Raw genomic sequence first — 22,128 nt, 5'->3', positions numbered from 1 at the left:
ACCCTCAGTCCCCAAGAGAAAGCTTACAAGTGGTAAGAACACTGCACTTTGGCTGCAGTGACCTCCTTTCTAACAACAGTGTTAAAGATAACCTTTGGTTTCATAATGTAAGACCAAAATGTATATTAAACTCCAATCACTACTAAAGTCATTTACTAAAGGTATCATCAAGGGAATGACTTTTTCTTAAATGAATACTTCATAGACCTTTATAAACAGCAGGATAAACAAAAGTCTGATTCAGACTTGCTTTTCTTGACTTCCCAGGCACCAGATGTAATCAGTCTGGAAGATATATGACCAAAGAGCAACATATTTGATTTTACTTCTCAAAATCTTCACATAGCAAACAAACTCTTAATGGTCAATTGTTTTAGACATATTACCAAATAGCTGTTATCTTTACATTCTGTTTGACACATTTCTTAGAGAATAAGCTGTTTATTTTAAAACTAAATGTTTAAAGTTGATTATTTAAATTATTACTATTTAAAGTTGCTAAAAGTTGATTATTCTGGTCAAGTCTTTGGAAAGCCTTGTAAACTATTTATGCTGTTTCTAAACTACCTACTGTTTTCTCAAAGACTGTGAAAAGCCCCCAACTTACAGGAATGTACACATACACAAGAGGAACTTTAGTGCCTCTCCTGCTGTCACATATAGCATTATTTAAATTTTAAAAAAATCTGGGCAGCGGTGGTGCATGCCTTTAATTCCAGCACTTGCGAGGCAGAGGCAGGCAGATTTCTAAGTTCAAGGACAGCCTGGTCTACAAAGTGAGTTCTAGGACAGCGGACAGCCAGGGCTACAGAGAGAAACTGTGTCTCTGGAAAAAAACAAAACAAAAATTTGTGAATTTTAGACAATATGGAAGACGTAAAAGAATTTTTTTTTTTTTTACAAAGTGGCTAAGGGGAAACTCAGTTTTTACATTTTACCAATAGAAAAGCATCCAGTTGACTCAATACACCATCCAGCCCAAAGTTTTCTTACAGGAGAGGGTCGTAACTGCCACAGGTTGATCAATAACCGAAAATTACATCCCTGTACATGTATCAACGGGAGAGGGGCAAATGAGCAAAGAAATAAAATACAGCATCAAGTTGAAACAGTAAGAATGAAGGAAACACTTGAGAGACAAGAGACGTTTGGGCTGGGGAGCACCAAGGGTTTCAGAAAGGGTCTGAAACAGGAAATATCGTGCTCAAGACAGAGTAAATTAAAAATAAGGAGAAACAGTTCAGGTAGAAAATAGACCCAGCCTCTCCAAAAATCTTCCTGCGAACAATTATATGCAAAGATGAAACGACTCTTCCTTCTCACCCAGGCTTACTTACTCCTACAATTCTAAATTAAGCCAAATACTTAAGACTTATATTGGGTGAATACAAATTGTGTTGAACACAGTTCCCTGCAGTATCAGAAAGCACCTTGGTGTCAATGATCACTGCTTAGACTGAAACTATCTAACAAAAGGAAAAAATGTGTACTCTTGACCTAGCATTTGGTTTGACTGTGAACTGCTCCCCTATGCCAAGAGGCTAATTTGTTAAAAGGTGGCACCTCAATGGGGCAGCATTTGGGGAGGTTCTAGACACCTTAACGCAGTAGGACCTAACTGGAGGAGGCAGGTCATGGGGCTGGGTCTTTTGGGAACAGTATCTCTGTCCTTCTCTACTTCCTATCTTCAAAACATTCCTGTGTTGTTTGCCCAAGACCATCATTCTTTCCTCCTTTTATATCCTTTTGTCAGGTATTTAAGTGGCCAAAAGTAACTGAGTGCTAGGGAGAAGGGAGATACCCATGTCTGTTTCTATGCACAGAATAGAATACCTAAGATCTACACAGAGCAATGTTTATTGCAACTTTTCAAGGGAAAACCACAGCCCAAGCACTCAATGATGGGAGACTTGAACTCACCCATCACACAACAGAATGCCTACTCCATTGAAGGGAACGAAATTAGCTGTCTATAATGATACCATAGGAGAGAAAAAAAAAAAGTTACGGGATTTCACAGGTAGTAAGCAGAATTTTTAATGCATGCATTTTTAAAGAATAAATAACTCTGATCAATTGTTACCATGGAGATTTTTCTTCCTGTAAAGAAACAACGGTGAAAACTTTGGAAAATGAACTAATATGGAAACCACTGGAAAAAAAGAAGACCAGTCACAGACCTCTTTCAAACCATGCACCAGCTTTCTGTTTGGAGTTTTGCTCCGGGGCTAGGGACAATGCAGCAGACCCCTGTTAAAGTTGCATTTAGGTTTGGAAAGTACAGTGAGGTGGAACCTAAGAGCTTTGTCTGAAACACTGTTTCCTATGCCTGTTCTGTTCTCTTCCCCCACAAGCTTGTACAGATAGAGCTCACTCACTCTCTGCCTCTCTCTCTCTCTCTCTCTCTCTCTCTCTCTCTCTCTCTCTCTCTCCCCCTGTGTGTGTATTCCTCTCTGTCACAACCACCAATCTTTCTTACTGACAACTGTTTGGCTCCTCTGTGAGAAACCATTGTTACTGTAGCAGCGTAGGTAATTCCATAGTCATATAAGGCTAGCATAAAGAAGCTCACGAAGAGAATGTCAATTAGCAGCCACCACTTTCTGCTTCAGGAAGAGATAAGCTGACTCTTACTGCCCTCTTCTAACTTAATGTCCTGAAGAAATAACGAAAAGTTCTTAGAAACTAAGCTATGTAGATTTACAAGGAGACACAAGGTAAAGGAGCTTTGAGTCAGTAATTTATTAAAGAATTAAAAGGTAGAGTTACGCTTTTGATTTGCTTTGGGTGTTTGTTTTTCCCTAGACAGGGTCTCTCTGTGTAGCCTTGGCTATCCTGGACCTCACTCTGTAGAGCAGGCTAGCCTTGAACTAAAGAGATCTGCCTGCCTCTGCCTCTGCCTCAAGAGACAGGATTAAAGGCATGCAATACTACACCCGGCTAAAATACAAGTTTTTAATACACACACTTGTCATAATTACTTCTAAGACTCAGGAAGTCTGGGGGTTTGCTTCAAAAGTTAAGAGAAATGTCACAAGCTGAGCATTACTCAGTTTTAAGCAACTATGCAGGACACTGAAATACTTTAAGACTTAGTTTTTAATGGAATTTTATGCAAGTAATATAAAAATATCCTTCTAAAGCCAGAATCATTACAGTATGGACTAGAGAGGAAGGACAACTGTTCTGTTGACAACTAATGTATGTGATGATTTACTAGGTACAAAGCATCAGGCTAGACACTGTTAAATATGTTACCTTGCTCAGTATTTTTAATAGCCCTGAAGACAGTAATCCTCAGTTAACCAAGAACTCAGGCCTACATATGGTCAAACAGCAAAGAAATAAACTGGAAATGATAATGAAACTCCTGATTCAATTCACTTTTTATTTTTACTACATAAGGACACTTGCAGACACAAAAAGGCCCTAGAACTGTCAAGAAGATGTTGAGCTCATTGTTTGCTCACTTACTACTAAGGCTAACTCCATCACCACTGCTCAGCTTTGCAAAGCCATCCGTCAGTCCTGAGTTCCCCTCACCTGCTCACTGCGCACCCTCACCTCTGCTCACATGAGAGCTTCCCTGTGCAGAATCTCCTTTCCTCCTCTGGGTGAGAAGATCCCTTTACACTTCTCATTTTCCAGTTTCCATTCATAGTCATACCTCCGTGAATTTTATTACCATGGAAAAATGCTGTTATTTCCACGATAAATATATATCCTCTTAAACTACCTTATTTCCTTTTTTTTCCTTCAAAACATAATTAAGACAATCTCTTCTGTATTTTCTACATCCAACTGGAATTTTTAAAATCCAATATATCGCTGATAAAAAGTAATACTAAAAACATACCTATGTCAAAGAAAAGATGGCTGTAACTCTGAACATGAGACAGATTTGAAAGCTTATGCCAAATCCTCTAGAATTCTTGAAAGCAATTAGCTCTCTTTCTGAATGTACATGGAATGCTTCACAGACACACACAACCTTTAATTAACCTGCACTCAAAACATTAAAGAATAAAATAAAATAAATTTTAAAACCTTATTCAAGATTCGGCTCTTCTGGTTTGTTTGTTGTGCTTGGTGTTAACATTATTTCCTGTTCTCTGTCACTGAGAAATATGAAACTTCAAAGGCATAGGAGTCAAAACAGAGTATGATGGGCAAGCTTAGGAACCTAAGTATCATTTTGTATTCTATGAAAAGAATAATTTCCAACTTAGACTGTTACTCTCCAAGGGTGAACACCAGAACCCACTCAACCTAAAAAGCAACTTCTCTTTAGCTGACAGTCAAATGTACTTATTCTAAAAATCAATTATTTCTCTGGCCCACCACCAAGGTGCTAGGGAAAGAACTCGGAGGTGTGTACATGCGAGGTAAGCATTCACCACTGAGCTGCATCCCCAGATCTCACAAGTGACTTCTGGATCAAAACATTTTCACCAAATCCCTGTTTATCTGCAGGATTTCAGTTACATTAATGTGGATATTCACAGTTCTACTCCATATGCAATTCAGAAAGAAATCCCAGTATTTCTATACTAGCTTGGGAATATGAGTATCAACCAACCGGCTGGTTGTGGTGCTGCATGACTATGATCCCAGCACATGGGATGCCACTGCAAGGTTAGTGCCAGCCTGGTCAAAAGAACAAGATCCTGTCTCTCACAACAAACAAAATGCGTATGTGGGTGGGTGCACCGGGGCAGGGGTGATGTGTATGATACACAGAAACCTCATAAGATCAAATCTGGTGAAATGAAGAACCTTTGCCCAGTTTCCACTTCATCCCTATGAAGTTTGCTATGCTCTCACACCCTTCAAAATACAGTTTCCATCTACTCAAAACTGTTGACCTCACTGAAAAAAAAAATTTTTTTTTCATGTCTATGTATAGTCTATATTGAGATACATTATCAGATTTGTCTTTTGTTGTTGTTGTTGTTTTTGTTTTCTTTTTTTTTTTTTTGAGACAAAGTCAGTTTGGCCCTGAACTCAAAGTAATGCTCCTGCCTCATCCTTCCAAGCAATGAAATTACAGGCATGACACCGTGTCCAGCTCTCAGGTACATCTTTATATAAATGTCATTTGGCATATTACAAAGCCTTTCTTGAAGACTGTATTTTTCAGTGCTAGTATTACAAAATAGCCTAGTAAAAGCTGTGTGTATAATGGCAACAAAACAAATGTCTTTCTGATTAGAGCCAGCAGCAACTAAAGATACTAAGGTAATAGACATAATTTAAAAGATAGTAATAAAATTATTAATTAGAGATTTTTTTCAGGATAAAGTTCTCCATTTTGTAAATACAACAACTTAGCTAAAACTGACCGTTTTTAAACATAAAAATAATCTATAAATATTTAAGGAAAGTTAACAGATATTCCTTTATAACAGGAAAACCATTCAAAAACCTAGAATCTAAGCACATAATATATTCCAAATATTTATCAAAATCTCTTCTAACTAACTACAATATAGTAGCACTGAGAAATTAAAACACTGCATTTCTGTCAACTCAAGTGAAACAAGTGTAATTTCTCTTTCTCAAGATGAAAATGACATGGTTTGGGGACAGGGGCACACACCTAGCAAGCACCCTAGTCCTGGTTACAGTGTACATGACATTTTGTGCCAGGAAAAACCTGCCGATTCCATTAGAAAACTGAATCCCATCATTTTACGTAGCACATATGTAAGAACTACTTCTTAAACTTCCTTAGTTACAAGGAGCAAATGCTTAATGCCTAATATTTTGTTTAATATTCTACATCACTGAACAGAAAAGGATAATAAGAATAAGCTGGAGAGATGACTCAATGCTTAAAACCACTTGCTGCTCTTAAAGAGGACCTTGGTTTGATTCCCAACACCTACATGGTGGCTCACAACCATCTGTAACTCCAGTTCCAGGGTCTCCAACATTATCTTCTGAGCGCTCTGGGTACCAGGAATGCACAAGGTGCATGTATACACTCAGGTAAAATACCCATAACAATAAAAGAAAACTCCCAATTTTATGGGACACATAGCTGCCTAGGTAACACTTATTATCCAGCCTCCATTACAGGCAGCAGTCAAATAACAAAGTTATAGCCAAAGGGATACAAGTAGAAATACACAAAATTCCTTTAAAAGCAAAGCAAAATGAAGCTGGAGAGATGGCTCCACAGAAAAATCACTGACTGATCTTTCAGGGAAACTGATTTCAATTCCCAGCACACACAGACACATCAGCTCACAACCATCTGTAACTCTCCTTCCAGGACATCTGGCACCCTCTCTGCTGGCCTCTGTAAGCAAGAGGTACACACTGTGCAAAGACATACATGCAGGCAAAACGCCCATAACACATAAAATAAGATAATAAATTGCACACAAAAATGCAAAGTGTTCTTCTATTTTCTTCTCTCCACTGGAAGGCTCTGCAGTAACCACACTCAACAAAATGCTGGAATCTGAATAGGGGCTGGAGAGATGGTTCCGGGGTTAGGAACACTTGCTGCTATTCCAGAAAACCTAGGTTGGAATCCCAGCACCCACATGGAGGCTGACAACCACTCATAGCTCCAGTTTCAAGGGATCCATTGCCCTCTTCTGGAAGAAATATTTTTTAAATATTCAGAATAACATGGGTTGGGAGTAGGACTCAGTGACAGGGCCTAATATACTCAGAATGAAAAGTGCTCTAAGCTCAATCATCCTCAACAACCTCACCCTATGCCACTCCACAAAGAACAGCAATGCCAAGCAAGGTGCTCTGGAGCTTCACAATTGTGGAACCTCCACACAACTATGGGATAAGCTTTCAGGGAGATAAAAATACGATTATAAGCTATCACCATATCCAATTCTACATGCTAATACATAAAACTGCTTGCTTATTTTACTATAGGTAAATACACAACACGGACAAGGTTAGAGTACTTTGTTATCTTTCTTTTCCTTTTGTTGTGATAAAACACTCAGACAAAAGCAACTCAAGACAAAGGGAGCTTATTCTGGCTTACAGTTCAAAGTGGGCAAGTAAAGGCAGCAGGCACTGGAATATACTAGTCACACTGCATCCACAGTAAAGCAGTGACCAATGAATGAAGCACATTAGCGCTCAGCTTCATTTGCCACATTTTATACAGTCCAGGATTCCCTGTTCATAGCATGGTCCCATCTACAATTGTGGTAAGTGCTCCCACATCAATTAATCCCTCACAGACAGTCTCAGAGGCTGACCTGAACCTTAATCTAGATAATCCCTTACTGGTAAACCTGGAGGTTTAGCTTCCAGGCCATTCCAGATCCTAAAAGTTGACAACATTAACCATTACATTTCTACCATTATTTCAAAAAAATATATGGCAGATACAATTATATTAACAGTCTAACTTTTTTCAGGTATAAAGTTTCTCTAGACACTCTAGGAAATGTAAGGTTGGAGTGGGTGTAATCTTTGTTAAGAAAGATTAACCAAGGAACAACCACTACTTATCATTACACAATGTTAGTTTCATTTTAAAAATTTCTTAAGCTGAACATAGTGGCTCACACCTTTAATCCCAGTACTTGGGAGGGAGAGGCAGGCAGATCTCTGAGTACAAGGCCAGCCTGATCTACAGAGTGAGTTCCAAGACAGCTAGGGATATGTGGAGAAACCCTGTCTTGAAAAACAAAATAAATAAGAATAGATATAGATAGACAGACAGATAAAAATATAAAAGTCTCCTCCAGATATAAAAATTCAAACTGAAACTATTTTACAAACCTAACATAAACTCTATCATCCAACAAAAAAAGTTTATGTATTTGGAAAAGTAATTTCTTCAACACTGCTGGTTTAAGAAGATACTCCAAACAATTGCCCAGTGAAAAACCATACACCAGTGACCTACATAATTAAAATGGCTACCTCAAACTGTGTGCTGTTTCTAATTCCTGACTTAACTAAAAGCAGATAAATAAAATGTACTTTTTCAAGATTATAAGAAATAAAGTTACCTGAGGCTGAAGTAAAAATGAATTCAAGGAAGGGAATGCTGTTGAGTTGAGAAAGAAATCATGGTGGAGTTTCTACCTTTCACAGGCTCCAGAAACTCTCAAGATCCTCTCAGTCACTTGTGCCATCCAATTCCTAGAATAGAATATATACACAATAAGCAAAATATATTATATTTGCGGGGGGAGCTGTGACACAGTATGTACAAACTGTGTGAGCACTGAAGAGATTATATGTAATCTAGTGAACAATGCCTGAATAAGAATGCATGGACTTGTAGGTGTGAAACTGAGAAAATATAATAGTAGCAGGTAGGAAATGAGAAACAATACAGGATTTTAAGAAAATCTGCCTTTGGGGCCAGAATGATGACTCAACAGGTAAAGATACATGTTGCCAAACCTGAGTTTGACTCCTGAGACCTACAAGGAGAAAGGAGGGAACTTATTCTAACAAGTTGTCCTCTGATCTCGACAAGTTATTCCTCCTCAATATGTTCTGTGCATGGGTGGGTGGGTGGATGGATGGATGGGTAAGATTTTAGGCAAATATAATCTGCTAGTCCTGAAATCTATGACTCTTGAGATATGAAATATTACATCAAATTTCAGAGAGCTACAGAACTAAAAGCTAAGAAAATGAGAAAAAAAAAGTAAGCAACCACACAAAGACACTAGTATCTAATTTGTTAGGTCTGTGGATTGGTGTGGCAATGTCCTAGCATAGAAAGACAGAGGTGGGTGGATCTCTTTGAGTTCTAGACTAGCCTAAACTACATAATGAGCTCCAGACCAGCTAAGCCTACATAGTAAAAACCTGCCCCAACCAAAAAAGGCTGTGAAGTCTGTCAAGTGAAAGAAGCAAACAAATACAGGTCTCAAAAATAACAGATGCCAAATAGCGTCTGTATTCACAATAGAAAGAGAACCATCTGAAAATCATATAAGCATCTATTTATGAAAATTTGATCATCGGAGCTATCTTAAGTGAAAAAAAGCTGACCAAAATATGGAAATTATCAGGCAGAAAATTTACAATACAACCTACACCAAAGAACACAGGCTATACAAAGACAGCAAGCACTTCCTGAGAAAAGTATCACGCTAATGGCTTTATGAAACTTTCTAACCTATGGGGTCCACGGACAGTTTGCATGGGATTTACAAAACAGCTTATGACTGCACATGTTTACAATGGTATAAAGGCAACAAGAATAATCTCGCCTACTTAAAGGAAAAACAGTAATAATTCCCCAGCACTCGAGAAGCAGAGTTTGAGGACAGCCTAGTCTACAGAGCGAGTTCCAGCCCAGCCAGGGCTATAGCAAAGCCTGTTACAACAAACAAAAGATGAACTTCTGAAACTTTTATAAGTATCTGAAAGTTAAAAGACAAACCTATTCATGCTTGGTATTCCACTCCTAAATTTTTCTGGATATTTATTATCATTTATTTTTCCCAACAAAATATATACAAAATAAAATGTGCTCTCTTATTCAACAGGACTGTTATCACACAAAACCAGTATGAAAAATAATAACATGAGGAGTAAGCCACATGAGAAGGAACAGTAACCTAGACATGCAATATTATATGTGTATAATATATATCATGCAAAATACCCATTTCAACAATCATAAGTCAATTAAAAATACCAAAAAATGTAACTCACTACTGGGTCAGCAGTAGAGTGGCTGCACAGCATGCATGAGGCCTAGGTTCAGTCCCTAGTACAAAAGAAGGTAACAGAAGCCAGGTGAGGTTCACACCTCGTAGATCTCTGTAAGTTCAGAGCAGACTGCTCTATACACATCCAGTACCAGGACAGTGAAGCCTAGATAGGGAAACTGTCTCAAAAAAGCAAGACGGATGGAAGGACGGGAGGATGGAAGGATGGACGGGAGGGAGGAAGGGAGGAAGGGAGGAAGGGAGGAAGGGATGGAGGGAGGGAGGGAGGGAGGGATTGAGGGAGGGAGGGAGGGAGGGAGGAAAAAGGCAGGCACGTATTCATCAAAAACAACAGGCAACATAAGATGTTTCTAAGTGTTCTCATGGAATGGTTTAAACAAAGATTTCAAATGTAAACATTTATTATGTAATGAACTCAACTCATGTTTCAACTTTGTTTTGACTATGAAAACAATCAGCTAGCAAGTAAAAATCCTTAATAAAGCAAAGAAATTTTCAAAGAACATATGGAAACTTGGGAATTGAAGAATACGGTTATTGAAATATTTGTATGCCAAGTATTCAAAACCAAATTCACAACTGCAAAAAAACGATTAGTTGCCTTAACTGTTCATCGATAAGACATTATCCAATTAGGGTTGACCAGATTGCTCAGTGAGAAGGGGTGCTTGCTGTGAAGCCTGCACCTGAGTGGAAGGAGAAAGCCAACTCCTACAAATTGTAATCTGCCTTCCATACATGCACAAACAAGAATAAATAAATGTAGCAAATTAATCTTTACTGAAAAGAAAAAAAATCTCAATTAAAATAGAGAAAAATGAAGAAGAGAGCTCCATAGATATGTAAACCAAACATCCTGCTTCCTAGTATTTCTTAATATAAGGATGAAAGAGAAAAGTAAAATTTGACAGTCTTGATGGTGCACACCCTCAATTCCGGTAGTGGGGGAAGGCGGGCAGAGGCAGGCTGATCTTCAGATCTTCAGATCTTCATGAGTTCCAGGCCAGCCTGGTCTACAAAGTGAGTCCAGGACAGGCAGGGCTATTACACAGCGAAACCCTGCCCGGGAGCGGGAGCGGGGGCGGGGGGGGGGGGGGCAGGGGGCAGGGGGAAGGAAGAAAATTTTAATAAAACATAAGCAAATATTCCCCAAATTTGACTATTTTTAAAAAATAAGCTTACAAACCCAGCATGGTGGTACACGCCTTTAATCCCAGCACTTGGAAAGCAGGAGCAGGTGGATCTCTGAGTTCAAGGCCAGCCTGGTCTAGAAGAATCCAGGACAAGCAGAGCTACACAGAGAAACCCTATCTTGGGAGGAGAAGGGAAAGCTTACAAATCCAAGATGCTCAATGAACTTCCTTTGGAAGAGATACAAATAGGCTTATTCCTAGATCCACCAAAATAAAAGCGTTGAAAGCAAACACAAGGAGAAAAAGATCCCAAAAGCAGGAAGGAAAGGGGCAGCATGTGTTGGAAACCATTGTGGTAGTATGAATGAGAATGGCCCAAAGGCTCATGTTTGAATACTTGGTCCCTAGTCGGTGGAACTGTTTGGAAAACATTAGGAGGTGTGGCCTCATTGGGGGAAAAAAAAATGTGTCACTTGGGGTAGGCTTTGAGGTTGCAAGACTAGGCCATTCCCCATACACTCTGTTTCTGGCTTGCTGTTGGAGATGAGAGCTGTTCCTGCCTCTATGTGTTTGCTATACCATCATGGATCTGCATCCTCTAAAACCAATTAAATGCTTTCTTTTATAAGTTGCTGTGGCCATGGTTTTTTATCATAACAACAGAAACAACTAATACAACCATCAAGAAGATTAATGGTCAATTTCCAACAAGATTAATGGTCAATTTCCAACCAGGAGCAACAGGGGTTAGAAAATGGGGGAATGTTGGTATAATGTTCTTGTGGAATGTACACAATTTACCCTTGTTCATTCAAATGCTGATTTCTCTACCCGACTATCTGGTTTCAATCTGGGCATCGCATTGTGATGTTTATTCTAAGCATCACCTGTCTCAAGTTTGTGTAAACATGCCACCATTTGTTCTCTGTATTTTCAATTAAACAACCAGCCAATGCTGAGCAATGGAGAGAATAGGGTGGGATATACTGGTCTGGAGGGGAGGAGAAGGAAGCGAGCCAGAGGAGGCGGAGAGGAGAGATCTGCAAGGACATGGAACCACAAGAAAAGATGAATCGGACCTAAGATACGACTAAAAAGAAAGCGTAATTTTGGAAATTCGGAATGGGAGGAGGCTATGCGGGCTTGGAGGTTTAGGATGGAGTAATCATTGTCCAGCATTGTGCTCTAGGTTAACTAAATACATCCCAGTCTCTGTGTGGTGATTTGGGATAACAGCTGGTTTAGGAACAACCGCTGTTTAACTAAAAGATAAATCAATAACAAATATTAATAGCTAATAACAGCGGAATCACAGACTTACAGGGGGAGTGGAAGAAAGGAGAGTAAAAGGAAAATATTGCTTATACATGCACATTCTCCAGCAGAGATCACACTAGTGTTAACAACAGCCAGCAGACTACCAGGCTAAGGTGTGAGGCCCTCTGCTAAGCAGTAAGCCTCAGTAAAATTAAACGGACTCGACTCCTACAAAATATGTTCTCCTACCATAACGAATTCAAATTAGACAAATAAATGTTCTATTACTTTTTATAAGTTGAATTGTTTAAAATATGAATTTATGGGCTGGGCATTGTAGCACATGCCTTTAATCCTAGTACTCTGGGAAGCAGAGGCAGGCAGAGCTCTCAGTTCAAGGCCAGCCTGTTTTACATAATGAGTGCCAGGCCAACCAGGGCTACACAGTAAGACCATGTATCAAAAAGATTAACAAACATAAAGTCTGAATTTACAGGTATCTCTCTATAAGGAACAAATGAAATGCAGAGATTCAGCTCTACATTTTCCCAGATGATGAGCCAACTATCCCGACTTGTTTAGCAGGCTGCTTGTTTCCTTTGATTGTTTGTCTGTTTGTAAGACGTGAGCCTTTCTTTCCATGTTTCTCAAATAAAGCAGGCTGACTTGAGTGCTTTCGGGAGATGAGTCAAAGAAACAAAATCCAATTTCCTCACCTGATTCCTCCAACTCTTCCTTAGCTTTCTTCTGGCTGGGACTGCAGTAGCAGTCGCAGCAACAGCCACAAATGCAGATGGTCAGCCAAGGAGCTACATTATTATTCTCTTTTTATATTTTTTAAACATCAAATTTATTATTGACTAAATTTCCTTCCTTCCTTCCTTCCTTCCTTCCTTCCTTCCTTCCTTCCTTCCTTCCTTCCTTCCTTCCTTTCCTTCCTTCCTTCCTTTCGACATGGTCTCAAGTAGCCCAGCCTGACCTCATATTTATGATATGTCCAAAACTAGTCCTGACCTCCTGCTCCTGCTCCACCTCCCATGTGCTAGGAATACAAATGTACAGCACAGTGTGTAACCTATTTACTACATTTTCTATGTACCTATTTCTGTAATCTACTGTTGACTTTTTAAGTATCATAGTTCACTAAAACTACTAGTATTACACATACCTTTTTATATCACCAAGAGAGAAAAAGAATGTCAAACTAGAACAAGTTAGGAATTTGGGTCATTCACAGAAATTATGATGTAGAGGGGAAAATACAGACATATGCTCAAGGGTGATAATCTCTTCAAGTTTGTGTAGAAATCTCCACTCGAATAAGAAATATCTGACCAATTTAGAAAATAATTAACTTCTATAAGACTGAAACAAAACCAAATGCTAAATGAAAATAATTTTACCAGCATAATGACAAGGATCCTACCCCTAATACACAAATATACCAAAAAAAAGTATAACAGGACCAAAACACCACATGGACAAACAAATCATTGGCTGGTGTTGTCAAAGAGATAAACAGATGCTCACTCTGATAACTACTGATGCTGGACATACCTTGGAGAGGGACACACTCATCCAAACTGTCAATCATCTACTCTTTGGCCCAACAATTATTCCCTTAGAAATTTAAGCAGTAGAGTCTAGACATGATGGCCAGAGTTTAGCACCCACACAAGCCAGGTATCCCTGCAAATGCCTATAACTCCAGCTTCAGGGGTGTTGGAGGGTGCAGTTTAATCAGGGTCAGGGAAAGGAAAAGGGTGGGAGTGCTGAAGAGGAATACTGATCATCCTCTTCTGGCCTCTGGACTTCTATACAGAAGCACAAACACCTCCAAGCTAGTGTACACATACACTCATGTGGTCAGACACATACAAATGAAAAAAAATGCTGACAAGAAGAACCGAAACTGTCAGTACATGTCAAAATATGTACACTACATGAAAAACTCTAAAACCTAAGTATCTATACATAGGTGGCCAATTAAAACAACCACGGTACACCCAAATACTAAGAATTATGAGAAGAAATGTCAAAATATGGGAGCTACTTTAAAATGCACACTGAAGTACAATATACATATAAACTATCTTCTAAAAAAAATGGAAATGTAGCCGAGTGTGGGGGCACATGCCTGCAGGGCCAGCATTTGGTTGCTGAGGGAGAAGTATCGCAAAAGTCAAGGACAGCTTGGGCTACAAAATGACTATGAAACCAGCAGAGACATGCAGAGCCCTTGTCTAAAAAAGAGTAAATAGGTCTTTTTGATGTCTGGGAGAACATACAATATTAACAAAGAATAGGAGAGAAGACCATTTTTCTGTTTGTTTTAACACTGTGACTTTCTCTACTGAATTATCATGAAGCTTAAGGTAAAGGAGATCTAATTAAATGAAAAGACATGGGCTTCACCTAACAACTCAGTAACATTAATTCTCTTCAGTGTATAGCCGAGCAAAACAGATGGCCCTGTCACGCTTTTCTTTGAAGTTTATGTTATGCATAAGCCATATACGGGCACTGTCCAGGAAATGAAGACATGAGGAAGCATGAGGACAACTGTCATATGTAAAAAATAAAGCCTGGATTAAAAATCATGAATTACCTCTATAAAATGTGTCAGGCAAACGCCCATCGCGCCAGGTCACTAGGCTGAATTTCCAAGCCACTGATTCTTCTCTTCTATCCTGTAAAAGTATGAAAATACAAGTTCATAACCCAAAAGAATCGAATCCAACACATTCTTACAGCTAGGCAAAATAGTTATAATTAAATGTGGAAAATCTACCAAAACATTTTTCATAAGTAAATGCTACTGGATTAAACATAAATCACAACCAATGATTCAGCTGTTAACAGCCCATCAATATTTATTAACGGTGGTAAGATGGACTTTTTCAAACTTCTGGTTATTAAGGATTGATAATGTCTTGCCATAAAAGTGATAAATTTTGAATCATTTTAAGCTAGAGAAAGAAAAAAGAAGCACAAATGTGTTGCCAGTATAAAGAGACTGGCACAGGAGGATCACAAACGAGCTGTGAACTGCTTGGGCTACTTACAAAAAAACTTGTCACAGAAAGAAATAAAAAGATGAAAACAAGGCATACACTGACACTCACGCACATGGTTCTTGATCAAACCCCACAACAACACTGCCTCTTGCTGAAATGGCTACATGTATTAACAATGTAGTTTGGGGCTGGGAAGATGGTTTAGTGGTGAAGAGCATTTACTGTTCTTGCATAGGACCCAAGTTCAATTCTCAGCACTCAAAGCCAATAACTCCAGCTCCAAGAGATCCAAGACCCTCTTCTGGATTCCACAAGCATCTGAACCCACCTACACACACACACACACACGCGCACACACACATGCGCACACATCATCATGGCCAACCTAGGCTACATAGTGAAATATAGGCTAGCCAGAGCTACACAGCACTATACTGTCTCCAAAAGAACAGAGGAGAATAGGGTATATAGCTGTCTAACATCCATGAGACCCTGGGTTCAGTACCCAGGACTGCACAAACACAGCGCAGTGGTGCATGTCTACAGCCCCAGAACTTGAGGAAGAGGCAAGATCAGAAATTCAAGATTATCCTTGAGTGCATAACAAGTTCAAGGCCATCCCTAAGCTATATGAGACTCTGGTTACTTACATCCTCTTTTCCTTGTTCCCCACAAAGAAGAAAAAAAGCAAATAAAAGTAACACAAACACATAAATTGTAAGGCAAAATTATTTAGTAATGTCAAAAATAGTCCATAGATATTTTTAATTTACATATAATAATAAACCTTTTAGCAAAAACTAAGCAAATTAATGTTCCATCTGTATTGTACTAATACAATACAGATTCACTCTTCATTAACTGGAATATTTTTTCCAGGTATATGAAACAAATGCTATGAAAATTAAAAGCTGGATTCTCAGATGCAGACTAGGCCAAAAGTAACTTAATAGTCAGAAACAACAGATGTGTCATTTTCCGTGTCAGCCTTAACACTGAGGTATCACCAGTGCATATGAAAGCCCAAAGCTGATGTCAGTGCCTTTCTCATTCAGTCACCACTTTATTGAGGCAAGGTCTCCAAACTGAACCTGGACCCGGACAATTTGAATAGGCTAGCTAGCCAGTTTGCCCCAGGAATTCCTTGCCTCTGCCTCCCAAGTCCTGGGATTTCAGGCAGCCACCATGCCTGAACTCAGGTCCCAAGCATTTCACCTATTAAGCCATCTCACCACTCCCCTAAACCATTTTTAAGCCTTGGTAAGTATCCTATAAATCAATGAAAGTCATCAATGTAATATCTAGGAAATAAGTAATTAAAAATTCTGTTGATGTAATTTTATCAAGGGGTTTCAAAGAGTTCCTTTTCTGATACTGTATCATTTTATAGCTAGTGAGTGGCTCAGCTGCTGACCTAGTTGTAATTATTTTCTCAATGTACTTAAAAGTAATTCATTTTATGGGACAATGATGTAGCTGAGTGGTAGAATACCTGCCTAGCATGCTCAACACCCTGAGCTCATTTGCTAAGACTTTTCCTGGGAAAGCATCACACACACACACACACACACACACACACACACACACACACACACACACACACACACACACCCTACTCACCCCAGATAGAGATCCCATGATAGACCAAAGCTCACCCCAGCATGGGTGACTTGCCCGGAATCCCCTAAACGGCTAAGATTCACTAGGTCTCTCCGTGACAAAATAAGCAGTAAAAGAGGAAAAGATGATTCTCAGGCAAGCCAAGCTGCAGAGACGCCAGAGACCAGAACACCTGCTGTACAAAGCAGAAACCAGCCGGGCTGCCTAGAAGAGGTTTAGAGCAGCTGAGCCATTTGGAAAGGACGCTCTCCAACCTGGTGAGCTGCCTGTAGGTTGTTCAGTGTGCTCCAGGTTCCCAGCGTTTGTGAGCTGCCATCCATGCAAGCCAGGTGGGCTTTGAGGATGCAACTGTCTTTTGAGTTATTTCTGCTCCTGTAAGTAACCCCAATAATTCACTGGCTCACCAAGGTGGATTCTGGCGGTATCCATACTCTGGTCTGTGGTGGGATGCCCTAAGTCGACAATTCAAAAGAGCCGATATGCCAGTCGTCTGAACCATCCTTCTTATTACTGTTGGAACAAAGTCCTACTGCCTTATCCAGGCTAATCTCAAATACCTGAGCTCTGGCAATCCTCCCACTTCTGCCTCCAAACATCTGGGACTCTAGAACACTCAAATTATTTTTACATATGGAAAATTAGGAGCCGTGCAACTCAAACCTACAGTGGGGTATCTGCATTACACTACCCTGCCACTCACCATTCCTTTCTATCCTACTAGAATACACATTCTCTCTATCTATATCTACCATCGTACTCAATTTTCACAACTGTTAACTCAACTGCCATGACTATATATAAAAAGAGCTAAAGCCTATATACAGAAAATAAAACTTATCAAATTGTAGATTTCTGGGGCTAAAAAAGATGGTGGAGAGGTTAAGAGCACTTGCTCTTACATCATACCCAGGTTCGGTTCCCAGCATGCAAATGGTAGCTCACAAACCATCTGTAACTCCAGTTCAGGGGATATGATCTCCCTTCTGAGCTCTAAGGCACCACGCACACAGCTGGTGACATATACAGGCAAAACACTGGTACACACCCACACACCCAAAAAAGAAGGAAATTTAAAAACATATTAACACATGTAAAAACGTGTTTGATATAGCTCCTCCACAATCAAGATATTATTACCATCTAACCAAAAAAATGTGTTAACAGCTATTGTTTAGAGGAATGGTTCTGAAATGTTAAAGTTCCATAGAGTATTTTCATGAAAAAGGATACTCACCTTCTAACATAACTTTTTACTCAACATACCAAATAAAGTTCTGGCAGATCTAAGAATATAACTAGCTTTATTTAAAAAAAAGAAAAATAATGAAGAAGAAAACAGAAACATGCTGCACATAACACAAAATACAGTCTGTAATCATTAATATTTGTGTGGTATCTTTCCCATCACAAATTATTATTGTTACTGTTATTATTGTAAAAGAAAAGATGTGTGTGGACGGGCAAGGTGGTGCAAGCCTGTGGTCCCAGCACTCAGGAGGCAGAGGCAGGCAGATCTGTAAGTTCCAGGCCAGCCTGGTCTACAGAGTGAGTTCCAGGACAGCCAGGGCTGCACAGAGAAATCCTGTCTCAAAAAAGCAAAAAGAGAGAGAATGTGAGAGAGACAGGGAAGGAGGGAGGGAGGGAGGGAGGGAAGGAAAACGGAGGAAAGGAGGGTATGTTTGCAATCTCTGAGCTTGCTGGTAAGGGTTCTGATGACTGAGGTAGGAAGCCCTGCCTGTGAGTAGCGCCCCTGCCAGGGCTGGGCTCTGGACTGCATAAAATGGAGAAAGAGGACTGAACACCGGTTTGTACATTCAGCTGTGTCCTGACTGTGGATGTCATGTGAACACTGCTTCAAGAGCTCCTGCTGCCCTGACCTCCTTGTCATAGTGGGCTGTACCTTGAACTGTGAGCCAGAAAGTAAGCCTTTCTCTCCTAGGTTGCTTTTGACCTAGTATTTTATTACAGCAACAGGAAAAGAAAGAGACACTGTGCAAAGGTGTTTACAATCTTGCAATGCTAAGTACATACACAGTACACATTTGGATAATAAAGTTCTGGGTCCTCTAACACAAGTTTAAGCAATTTATCACAGGAAACTCAGAGTGAGAACAATTAACCTGCCTCTGCTAACTTTTCAAAACAAAAAGGATGACCTTTTAATGCTGATCTCAAATACAAGAATGCTGAGAATATTATTTAGATTTTTCTGAGCAATATTTGCAGGAACTTACAAGTATCCAAGAAATAAACCTGAAACTGATACAGGAGTTGAGTATCTCTGATGTGAGACTTAAAATGCTCTAAAATTTCAAGCATTGTGTGAATTTGATGCAAATAAAAAATTCCATACCATAATCCAAGCACAAAATTAGTTTTAAAATATATAAAATTGCCTTCCTTTTTTTGTACTTTAGGTATACATAAAAAAAAAATGAATGAATTTCGTATATAGATTTAGGTGTGATTCCCTAAGATATCTCATTATGTGTATGCAAATAGTCTCTCATTAGAAAGAGAGGGGATGGAGGGAGGGAGGGAGAGAGAGAGAGGAAGAAAAAGGAAAGGAGGGGAGAAAGAGGGAGGGAGAAAAGGGGAGGGAGGGAATGGAAGAGGAGGGAAAGAGAAAGGGGAGAGGAAGCGAAGGAAGGAGAGGGGAGGAGATAGACACACTGCACCACCCAAAACACTCCTGGTCTTGGGTACTTCAAATAAAGGCTACTTCTGTTACTATTCATTACTCATACTTACTACTCAAATTTTACAAGAATGCTGAAGGCTCATGTAATTTACATGACAAACAAATTTACAAACAAACAAACCCCAACTAGTAAGCAGCAGGACTCGATATTTGGAAATTTCCCTTCAAAGGCTTCCGGTCTTTACAACAGATTCTAGAAGCGTATGAGTCTACTTAAAATTTATGAATCATTGCAGCAAACATGCTACCATGAGTCTTAGCTTTGTAAAGAATAGTTCGGTCCTCTCTACCTTGCCATTTTAAAAGCATGATGTTGAAGAATAACTGAGTACTACAGAACTTATTTTACAGTGCTTATTTAAACAAATAACTGATTCCACAAGTTCTTATTTGTGGTAATGTATGTTATGAAAATATCTTTTGCTTTGTGTTTGGTGTGTGCGTGTGTGTTTTGTTTTTTGAGACAGGGTTTCTCTTTGTAGCCCTGGCTGCCCTGGAACTCACTCGCTGGGTAGACCAGACCAAGATTCACCTGCCTCTGCTGGGATTGAAGTTGTTTGCCACTAGTGACCAGCTGAAAATCTCTTTTATATTCAAAGAAACTGGAACTTTTGCTGGACCCCACTACATAGTTAATAACAGGCAACGAGGTAACTTGGACTCAAGACTGATATCCTGCTGTGTACTCAGTCTATTGGTTTACCCAGCCTTGGATTACTTGCCTTGGATTACCCATGTAATCAGCTTTAACAACCTAAACTAATGCATAGCTTTAATCTTAAAGTATGCATTCTTCCATGCCACTAACCCAGAGAATAATTCAGGTGTATGTATGTGCTATTCTAATCATTTGCTGAAAACAGCAAATACATAAAAAATGATCTTATACAACAAATATCCATAAATGCTGGAAATAGATATCACTTGATGATGGTTTGTTTGTTATCTGGATCAGCTGGGTCAGCTGGAGTGAGTTAATCCCTTGTAAAACACTGGTAAGGATTTCTGTAAAGATATGCCTCACTCCTTCCCCATGTCATGCTTTCTGTGCTGTTCAACAATACAGAGCAACGCCTTCTGTTAGGACAAGATAGACATCAGGCAAGCAAGCAGACATGGGCAGACTACAGACAAGCCAGAAGCCATAGCTACAGATGGAAAACATGGAGAGAAGTGGAGAATTCGGCCTTGGGCTTCCTCTCAGTCACACCAATCCAAGGGGAAGTGCTTTGTTTTCCTTCCGTAATTCGACACACATACTGGTGTCTCAGAGGCTGTCTTTAATGCATTTAACTGACCTCCACATATTCAGCATGTCCTGCTTCTGTGTGTGTCCACATGCATAAACAAGTAAGCATGTGATGTTATTAAGATTCAAAAATAAGGCAGAAAGCAATTAAGGCCCCTGATGTAAATGTCTGGTCTCCACATGGGCACCTCGCACATCCAAATGTGTCAATTCTCCCTGAACAAGGCGTATCAGAATAAAGGTAGTTCTGCAGTGAGGGGTGGTGGTACACACCTATCACCTCAGCAGCTGGGAAGCTGAAGTAGGAGAACCCCAATACAGTTGAGCTTCAACTACATAAAAACGCTGTCTAAAGCCAAACAACCATGACAAGTCAAAAAGAAAACAAAAATTGTTGCATTTAATATGATATATACTTATTTAATAATTGGGCTTGGGGGTGAGGGAGATGGCTCAGCAGTTAAGAGAGCTTGCTGCTCTTCCAAAAGACCAGAGATCAATCCCCAGCTCCCACATTTGGCAGCTCAGAACTGCTTCTAACTCCTGCTCCACAAGAGGGAAAGTCCTTTTTCTGGCCTCTGCAGGCACTGTACTCACATCCACAAAAAAACATACAAAAATTTCTCACCTGAAACCAGAGACCAAAAATAAGTGTGCATAGTACTTTTCGAATATCCAAAGGGAGGTGCCAATGAAAATTTAATAATACACTTAGTAAAACTATCTTCAGGGAAAAAAAAAAATTCTCAAAAAAATAAAAAACCTGAAATCATACATTGCTAACAGACCTACTCATCACAACTGACTCAGGAGGGCTAGAGGGATGGCTCAGTAGTTAAAAGCAACTGCTGCTCTTACAGAGGACCAAGATTCGGATCCCAGCACCCACACAGTGGCTTACAACCATCCATAACTTGGTTTCTAGGGAACGTGATAACGCCTTCTGACCTTGGCCGGCACCAGGCATTCATGTGGTACACACACATGCATGCAGGTAAAGTGCTCATAACACATAAAATAAATCTTCTTAAAAGGATTACCTGAAGTAAATTTCCCAAAAGGGGGAGAAGCTGCAGCCTGATGTGCAACAAAGAAGAGACAACGAGAAAGAAAATCCTGGTGGATTTCTACAAAAGACGGCTCCCCTTCATTAGTTTACAGACAAGGATGATTTAAAACAATGGATAAGACTAGTTAATATGTCAACTTAAAACTGAAGAAAGTAAAAAACAAAAAAGGGAGGTTTGGATACCTTACCTACAGGTAAGACAGACTAATAAGACAGCTTTAAGGCCTATATGCATACTGTAATGTTGAGAACAGTCACTAGGAACATTATACAAGGCTCCAGAACTTTATAGATAATGATGGAATCCCAGAAAATGCTCAAGTATTACTCAAGAAGGCAAGAAACTAAACAGGAGCCAGGTGTGGTAGCCCAAGTCTATAATTCCTAACTGAG

The 22,128-nt window shown here is 39.6% G+C and overlaps 1 protein-coding gene across 3 annotated transcripts in view; it reads right to left on the bottom strand.

Moving 5' to 3' along the window:
- Positions 1–22,128, bottom strand: part of Znf148 (zinc finger protein 148) — a 112,111-nt gene that overhangs the window by 57,993 nt on the left and 31,990 nt on the right. For all 3 annotated transcript variants that reach the window (XM_055624955.1, XM_055624954.1, XM_055624956.1), the window contains 2 exons: positions 14,688–14,769; positions 8,004–8,136 (listed from right to left, as the gene is read on the bottom strand). The gene's annotated coding sequence lies outside the window, so the exon portion shown is untranslated. The remainder of the gene's footprint in view (positions 1–8,003; positions 8,137–14,687; positions 14,770–22,128) is intronic.

The sequence above is a fragment of the Psammomys obesus genome, unplaced genomic scaffold (assembly GCF_907164565.1).
Source record: "Psammomys obesus unplaced genomic scaffold, mPsaObe1.curated_primary_1811, whole genome shotgun sequence".
In the NCBI taxonomy this organism is placed as follows: Eukaryota; Metazoa; Chordata; class Mammalia; order Rodentia; family Muridae; genus Psammomys; species Psammomys obesus.
Note: the sequence above shows the minus strand (reverse complement) of the source record. Positions and strands in the feature narration are given on the sequence as shown.